A 9,816-nucleotide genomic window follows, 5' to 3' on the forward strand; every position below is an offset into this window, starting at 1 on the left:
CACACCTTAATCTCATTCTTGTCTAGGTGTTGCTCGATCCTGATAGACTAATTTTATGAGACATTTTAAAAACATGCAACTCTTCCAATAACTGCAAACGTTATTCGTGACAATCAGTGAGGATGCCCGGGCTTAGGTGATATAACAATAAGTTGCAAAGAATAACCAATGCATGTATACATCAGTTAAATTACAGTATGGTATAGTGTATCCATAAATTGTTAGAAGAATTATCATAATCAAATGACTCTGTTCTAAGTTATCGTGGATTCAAGACAGAAAACAACAGTTTACTGCCGATATGATTCAAATGAATTATCTAAATCATAATATCATTTTGAATACATTAATGAAATGGCAGATTGTTCCAGCTTGTCCTCGAGATTATGAACTTCAGTGTTGCTACTCATTGCTTCACATCCACCCCACCCCCCCCCCCAAAAAAAAAGGAAGAAAAAACGAAAGAAAAATAAGAAATTATAATGATAATAATAATGCGCACCGGCAGTTACACCGCTGAACATTTACTTCACCCATCACGGCAGAGTACACTCATTCCAATAGTGCATCAAACTTAACGTTTCGGCAACAAACACGCACACGCCACAGTCACCAAATGTCTCTGCAGTATGACATGTCTATAGTAATAATAAACTTCTGAAGCAGATAAAGACTGTCTTGATCCTTACCAATACATAGTGTAGCAACAGTCGGTCTTGTGCAGGAAATCCAAAACATCTTGAGCAAACAGACGAAAGGATAATGTTCCATCCGCTAGAGCTCGTTAAAAGAAAGAGAGAGATAGATAGATGGGGAGAAAGTAGACTTGAGGAGAAAATGCGCGGGAAAAGAATGCACTTAGTATCCAATAAAAGCTCTTCCCTGCATGAATAGTATTCCTCTCCGCGGGATTACGATTACGTCAGAGCAGTTGTAGTGATGATTTCATGGACTGTGCGACACCACGTGCTAGATGCTGGCTTCCACTGAATTCACTTTCAGATGACAATTGTTTGATTTTATCAAGAGCAGGTGAGGACAAATCAAATGAATGTCTTTAGATGTTTTTCTCGACGGTGGCAGCAAAAAGATTGCAAATGTTCTGAGCTGCATCAGAAGAGGCGTCCTCCGAGAGTCTCTCCCGAAAAAAAAAAAAAAAAAAAAAAAAGGAAACAGATAATGACAGCCCTGCTCCTCTGAGCGGGCATGTGGAATTATCTCAATGAAATAGTTTACTTTGAACTGCAGCCTCCAGGGAAGACAGCGAGGAACTCAGAACTAGTTGAAACAGTATTGCTCAGGCAGGAATAGAAAAGTTCGCGTATCTCCTCTCATTATTTCGACAAAAGAACTCAAACTTGAAGGTGTTGTGTGCTGTCTCCTCTTCCAGAAATTCACTCTCTCTCTCTCTTTCTCGCGTGGTTATCTCCGTGTTCGAGCGCGTTTACCTCTCGGCGTTGAACTTGTCTGGTTATAGATGCGTTCCCGAATGGGTGACAGAGGGTTGCACACTGTGTCATATCACTTTCACCAGGGGGGAAGTTGCTTGCTACTATACTTACAGCCGGACAAGAAACGCCGGAACTTTACAGCCACACACCAAACAAGCTAGACGAGAAGCGGCTGGACTTCTTGTCGTCGTTGAGGGCAGCATCCCCGACAGTAACTCCCTTGTGTGACGAAAGTGTGACGAGAGTTGAAGCTGATTAAGTGGGGGGAAAATAATCTTATAATTTCAGGTTATGACTTCGCCCTGTTCTTGAATTTTTTTTTCTTCTGTCTCAATTGTTGCCACAAGAGAATTGAGGGAGGGAAAAACGTTTATTTGAAATAGTGTTGGCCTATCCATTTCGATAACAACATTTATTAAAATTTGCTTTGCATTTCAATCTTTCCTTTTTTTTAATCAAGTTTTTCTTTCTCAATTATAAGCGACGCACAATATCTCATTTTCCACTTCTACCACTATACAATAATCAAAATTATTCACATTCACTTGAGCAAGTATAGTAAGTGTTTGTCCATCTGTGAGATAGTTTGTCAGTTCTTAAGTGTGTGTGTGTGTGCGTATTTGCCTGAACACTTAACGAAATTCGAATAAATAAAAAATAAAAAAAATATTTGCCATGTCTCTATCTGTCTGCGCCTATGTCCGTGTCTGTGTCTGTGTATGTCTGTGTGTGAGTGCGTGTGCGTGGGAACGCGTGTGAGCATAATCTATTATGTCTGCCAATTCCTTTCTGTCTGAATATAACATCCCAAACTGAGATAGATTGTGTTTTGGCTGAGAAGTAAATTGCGTGTCGTTAATAGAAGATAACGCACATAATCATTGATTGCCCCTTCATAAATCACAACGTGTCCCGAAGTTTCCTCGGCGTATAAAACTTGATGACGACAGAAGGCGGAGGTCACGGCGGCCGGAAGTTGTGGGAATGACGGGAGATGACCGCGGACATAAATAACGACTTCCTTCGAAGACATAACACTCTAACTTTCGCTTTCGCCATGCCATAACCAGGGGAAGAGAAAGCGACCAAATGAAAATTTTAATCGCAAAAGGAGTTAACTCCGTTCTTGTCAATTTGAGGTACTTGCGAGTAAAACTGCTAAACAAACAAACAAACAAACAAAGAATGAAACTAATAACAAAATATGGGATATCTATACTCCAACAATATTCCTTGCATGTCATGCGACAACTTAGGTGATCGAGGCATCATTGAAAAGGTTTTGTTTTGGATCTATTTGATGGTGCACTTATACTTTCTTCCTTTTGACAAGCATCAATAAATATTACACGTAAAATAAAAGCGCAACGATATTGATGCAATCAAAACAATGAGATGGTCATCAGAGAAAGGAGATTACAAAGGAGTTGTTGATCGACGTAGGAAATGAGTATTATTTCGGCAAACAGTAAGCCCTATAGTCGTACCTTTTATAGGTATAGGGCCTACTGTTAAGCAACTCTGCTATTTGGAATCACTATTCCAAGTTGAAATATGAATCTAATCTTAATGGACAATTACTGCTGCTATGCCCACAATGCTCTGTGAATGAATAAAAGGAATGGGTCCTTGGCTTTAAATCTTTCTTCAAAGCGTTTGCTCAAGCATCGTATACGAATACGATAGCTTTCATATTGTCGAGATTCAATGTATAATGAAGTGGCGTAGTGGAATGCCTGCAAAATGAGCCTTCACTCCAACTGAAGGCTTATACGTCACACCCTTTCTACGCTAATCTTTCAAACACGCAGAGTGTCTATCAACCACCCTGCAGAAAGATCATTGTTATCCCACTCCACCGTAAAAGCAGTACATAGGCCTATAACTTGTGACAACTCCAGGGGCGGATCCAGGAATTCTGTAAAGGGGGGGGGGGCGCAATTAATATTTCTGGTGCCACTTCCGGGTTTCCTTTCATTTATTTCTTTTGATTTTAACGAAAAATAAAGGGGGGGGGGGAGGGGAGTGAGCCGGTTGCGCCCCTCTCTGGAACCGCCACTGCAATTCTGCTGCTAAGCATTGCAGTGGCAACAGTAAAGTTTATTGGAAATGCAACAACGGGAGAAAGATTACTTGGAAGTGAATGGTTTATAAACATTATTGCAGAATAACAAAGTCTTATATGTACAGGTTGCCCCTTCAGTGTTGCCACTGCTCTACCAGAGGGCCCTGCCATTATTAGCCAGGTACCCATTTGTACACTTATGGGTCGAGAGGGACTTGGTGGGTAAAATCATCTTGTCCAAGGACGTAAGCACTGGGCGGGAATCGAATTCGGGTCCTCCGTTTGAGACACGGGAGTCTTATCCACTATGCCACAGCGCCCCAACAATCACAAGTATGCAAAAATCTGTCAGTTTCTGACAGAACAATATACTTAAGTCCACAATGTTATGTTGCCAATAACATGTGATACACCCATAAAACAGAGTATACTAGAAATGTCGCTATGGCGACTGGTATGCCTCCGCCATAATGCATGATTCTCCTAATAGGTTATAATATAATAGTACACGCGGACAATGTGTGATTACATTTTCACAAAATTGGCAAAATGTTAAAATGACAAGTTTGTCACAAATGTGTTAAATGCTCACCTTCCTTGACCTAGGTTTAATTGGATGAATAGGAGAGCATGTATTTGGGATTTACAGACTTTAACTTGACTTTGACCCATTCATACATTTATGCATGGAGTAATTTTCAAGGTATGGAGAAAAAGTGCAATTTCTGTATTGAATAGTAAATTGTTACCATTTTCATCTGGCCTTCGACCCTAAATTCATAAGATAATCACTGTCAGGCAGAAGATGCATAAATATGTAGTACATTTCAAGATAACTTGAGCCACTTCCGAGATATGGAGGAAAAACTTAGTTCAGCACTTTCACTTGATCTTTGACCTTTTGACCTTAGAGGCAAAAAAAAAAAATTCCAGAGAATCTCTATTGGGTTAAACATGCATACACCTAGTGTTAAAAAAAAAATAATCCTGCTGGCATTGCATGAACATGAGGGAAAGATTAGTAAAATTTTGAAGTGTTGCCCTTGACCTTTGACCCTGACCTTTGATCCCATGAACCCTAGATAACCCTAGATAATCACTGCCAGTCAGTACATGTATATATACTATCTTCCATGCAGAGACCTTGAACAATTTCCAAGGTACAGAGAAAAAAGGTAAAGTTTTAATATTTTTGCTTGACCTTTTGACCTTTGACCTTTGACCTCATGACCCAAACTTTCACCAGAGAATCTTAATTGGTTAATACATGTATACACTAAGTTTCAAGAAAATATCTTCAGGCATTGCAAAGATATGATGGAAATATTGAAATTCTATGTATTTGACCTTGACCTTTTGACCTTTGACCTTAAGCATATGCACCCAAAAGTTGATAGGCACAACTTCACCCCCTAATACACATACATGCCAAGTTTCATTAGGATACCTCAAAAGGTTTTGATAGTTACCTTGTCCACAAAATTCATTACGGACGGACGGAATGACGGACGGACGGAAGGACGGACGGACGGACGAACAACACGAAAACATAATGCCTCCGGCACCACTTCGTGGCGCAGACATAAAAATACATGTCTACGGTTATACGTCAGTGATTCAGAGGATTTTATCTATTCTGCAATGAGTTAAGTTAATTATATAACCAGGGTAAAAACGCTTGCTATCAGCTATAAGCTGTGTTTCAGCAAGGCCGTGTTATGATAACATACGTAACAAAAACACAACATAGAAATCATACGACAAAGAGATTTAAACTTAAAAGATGCAAGATAATCAATGCAAACAAAACCCCCTTATTGTTAAGTCTTTCATTGCACCTTATAAAAATACTAGCAATCATAAATAATCATGACAGAAATGTGTTTTTTGAGAATAAACAGGTCAATGTTAGTGTTGTGTATGTGTGTGTTGTATGTGTGTGTGTGTGTCTGTGCATGGAAGGATGCTTCCTGATATTTAAAAAGCATTGCTCATTGTGTTTGTTTGTGCATGTGCGTGCGTGTGTGTGTGTGTGTGTGTGTGTGTGTGTGTGTGCATTCTCTTACCAGCACATGCTTTTAAAGGGATATATGAAACCAAAATGTGTAATAACATGTGGATGGAGTGGACACATCAGCAAAGTTTTGAGTTTAATATTCTATGAAACATGGAAAAGTACACATTCCCTTAACTGGTTGCTGATGAAATTGTTAGGAGTAACATTTTCCCCCTTCTTTCTGAAAGAGGTTTAATCAAGTGCACTTTCATTTGCTAGAAAAGTGAAAATATATCTAATTTTCTTTGTATCCTTGATATTACAAATTCATGACATCATTAAATGTAGTAGTATACTTGTCCAGCGATGGTGGCAACTAAACTTTAAAAATTCATAACTTTTGAATGAATTTTCTGATTATCCTCAAACTTTATGTTCAACTAATATTGCTACATTTCCTAAATCCATATCATACTGTATATATTTGGGTTTCATTCTCTAAAGTCCATCCTTCTAATCACACATACACATGAACAGACCAAATCATATTGTGAATTCTACTCCAAATTAAAGTTAATGAATGCCAGACAACTCTACAATCAACCAAAGAACTATTGTAGCTCCACGTTGGAGCTCCATAATTCAACCACACACAGATACACAAGACACGGACACACATGCACACACACACACACACACACACACACACACACACACACACACACACACGCACACACACACACACACACACACACACACACACACACACAAACACAAGCAGATCCAATATATCCACATTACGCCCATTGCTCAGCACATCACGAAGTACAGATCGACAATGGCCAGTATAGCATAATTGACAAATTTATTACATCGGCTACCAATGACACTGAAAAGTTACATTATACATGTACCAACAAGATCAACCCAAAATGACATACGGGTAAAGGAACAGAAATGTCCTAGGGTATCTAGAAAAGTGTACAAAATCCTATGACCATCACTACAATTCAGACTCCATGGAAATGAGATAAGCATTTGACAAGGGGAGTTAGCAAGTTTGATTGGAATGGATCGTGGCAATGCAAAGGGAAAAGAAATTGCTGTACTTTTAGATTAGATACCATTATGTTTCTCTGAAGCATAATACACTGTAATTTTATTGTCATGAACTCAGACACACGCAGTGTCCTTCCAATTTGAATCAAGTGCAATTAAGGTGCAGATGTCAAATGAACACTTCCACCAAAAATATGAGCGTGTGATATTTCGGAACTTCTACTATACTCTGATTTTTGTGCTCATCAACGATAAAATGGTGATGCTTTTTTTTTTTTACATGCAAAATTGGAATCGCACATCCAAATTGTCACAACAGAGTCAGACCCGTAGAAAGTGGAATTAATACTGTGATGTACAAAACTACACAAACTTCTTGTGAGTCAATGCTGACTCTTCTCTAAGAATGGTGACGGTGCAGTCAACTGCTCATTATATTCTACCTGGCATTGCTGGTTGGCCTTGATCAGAGCTCTGTAAATGTCCTGATGGAACTTTACTACAGGTCTTCCCATTCATTTTCAAACTCTTCCCATTCAATTTGATAGATTTGTAGTTCAATTTCATCCAGAGAAATCTGGAATATGCCGATCCTGATTTCAAATTCGTCTTTGGTCGATCATTTTCAAACAAAGTCTATTTAATTTAGTCATTTTGCCACACATTTTCGTCATTTACAATTCAAATTCTGCAGCGTGTGTGACAAACGAATTTGAATTGTCAACGACGAAAATGTGTGATGAAAATGACTAAATTGAATCGACTCTGTTCGAAAATGATCAACAAAAGACGATTCTGAAACAAGGATTGGCCTATTCTAGATTTCTCGACGAAATTGAACTACAAATCTATTAAACTGAATGAAAAAAATTTGAAAATGAACGGGAAAACCTATATTATCTTTTTTTTTTTTAAATTTACAGGCAAGACAAACAGCACTTGGTCAAAGCCAATCCAAAAAGCTAACAGCCTACCATCTTGCATGGTGTAAATGGAGCCTTCTTGCTCAATGTTGACTGTATAACCAGATGAGTGTGTTGTTTTAAACAGCATGCCTCTTGAGAGAAATACAATGATCAATTACGATAGAAAGAAGAGGACTAATACACACCACGGAAACCAGGGGCGGATCCAGGAATTTTGTAAAGGGGGGGGGGGGCGCAAACATTATTTCTGGTGCTATTTCCGGGTTTCATCTAATTTTTTTCTTTTTATTTCTTTTGTTTTAACAACAAATAAAGAGGGGCGTGTGCCCGGTGCACCCCCCTCTGGATCCGCCACTGGAGAAACTGACCCAATTGATACATTTTGGTTAGAATTACAGCCAAATAATCGATAAAACATAAACAACCATAAACCAACACAGGACAAGACTGGTACAATACTCCTGCATTCGTCAAAATCAAAGTAAAGCAATCGAGCACAAGGGGGGGGGGGGGGGTTGATGGTGAGCCATCCCCCCCCCAAAAAAAAAGCCCTCGAAGGTGAACATTGAAGCCACATCTTGATATAAGGAAATGGTACAATCTGTCCAGAGTCCGGGAACATGGCTAACCTACTTGGGAATTACATCAGCAACTTTCTTCCCCAAGTTTGTTGTTGATGGATGGATTTTGCAGTTTGCTTTGTTAGGCTACAGGGATTCATTGAAAGGGGGGGGGGGGGGGAAACATGTTCGCCAAGAGAAAACACTCTGTGCAATGCTTAAGTCACTGACTCCCGAATCCTCTCATTCTCCCAGGATTTGTACTGGACTGTTTGATTCTTGCAGCCGAGGAGTTAATGTAATGTTCCAGAGAGGGGGAAAACTACTGAACACATTTACCAACTCATTCAAAACCGAAAAAGAAAACCGAAGAAAAACAAAAAATGAAAGTGGTGACGTGACCTGTTAATGTAGGGTTGCCTTTCTGCATGATACATATATACACTTACATATAACAGCACTGCACAAATTCTGACCAAAATAATATTTGTCGGTTGTGAACAGATAAACTTGTATCGGTAGATTTCTGCTACAGAGTGTGCCATGCTATTCGGTCACTTTCCCCTTGTCTTCAAAACACACCCAATTATACCGAATATCACTTATTTAGCATACAAATGAGCAGAGTTAGTATGAAATGAATCAGGCTAAACATGATAACACACAATGGTCATGTCTGTCACAGACAGGTAGGCCCGAATTCACGAAGGTGGTACAATCTTTGTCCATGGTTTTAACCATAGACAAAGACCGTAGTTTTGTATGGGGCGCCAAGTGTCGCATGGCCTATTTCGTTACAAAATCAGTCGTTGCGTTGACGAAATGACTGATTTTCTAACGAAATAGACCATGCGACACTTGGCGCCCCATACATTTGTCTATGGTTTAAACCATGGACAAAGATTGTACCACCTTCTTAAATTCGGGCCTGTGAGAAAGAAAGAGAGAGAGAAGGAGAGATGAAGAGAAGAGAAAGAGAGGGATAGCAGGAAAGAAAGAGATAAGGGAGAGAAACATATCTGCATCTCACAAATGATACTGACTCCTAAGTGTAAATAAATCTGCCATATCATAGTCAGAATTGGAATAATTATACACACTTTGCTCACCACAAGGTGCCCCTTGTCACTCGATGGCAATAAAGAAATAACACATGATAGATGAATATCATTCTATGAAAAAATTTTTTGAAGTCATCTGAAATGGTGCCACCATCAAGTGACAAAGTCCATTACAATTTACAATGTACAGTACACCCCTTCATTCATCAGAACACTCGTAAAGCACACTCACACACCCACACGCTCATACACACGCAAACACACAAGATTATATTTAACTTAGCTGTAATGTGCACAAAGGGGTTCCTTGCTTCCTACAGTCCCAGTCCCATCTACAGTTATAACAATTTTCAGGTAGCAGTGGTGACCCTGCTCTCACCTGGATGCAAAAAGTGACATATTCTGCCCACGAAAGAGTGCAAAATCCATCCCCATCAGGCATAGGCTATCTCATAAAAATTACAGATTACATACCTCTATGACAGTCGATGGTGTATGACTGGAAAAGGTACACTAAGATGAAAACTGACCCATTAATGCTGCACTATTGACACAAATCCTAAGTCTGAAAAATCAATAAATTCAGGGAGTTTACCTCTCGAAACATGGCCTTCTTTCGTTACAGTAGATTTTCTTGCATTTTTAGCCACGTTGACATTTACAGGTGCCAAGTTCATATTTCAAGCAGGAAAAGAGTT

This window comes from Diadema antillarum, unplaced genomic scaffold, assembly GCF_040938485.1.
Source record: "Diadema antillarum isolate AM-2024a unplaced genomic scaffold, OU_Dant_1.0 seq00000070_RagTag, whole genome shotgun sequence".
Taxonomy (NCBI): domain Eukaryota; kingdom Metazoa; phylum Echinodermata; class Echinoidea; order Diadematoida; family Diadematidae; genus Diadema; species Diadema antillarum.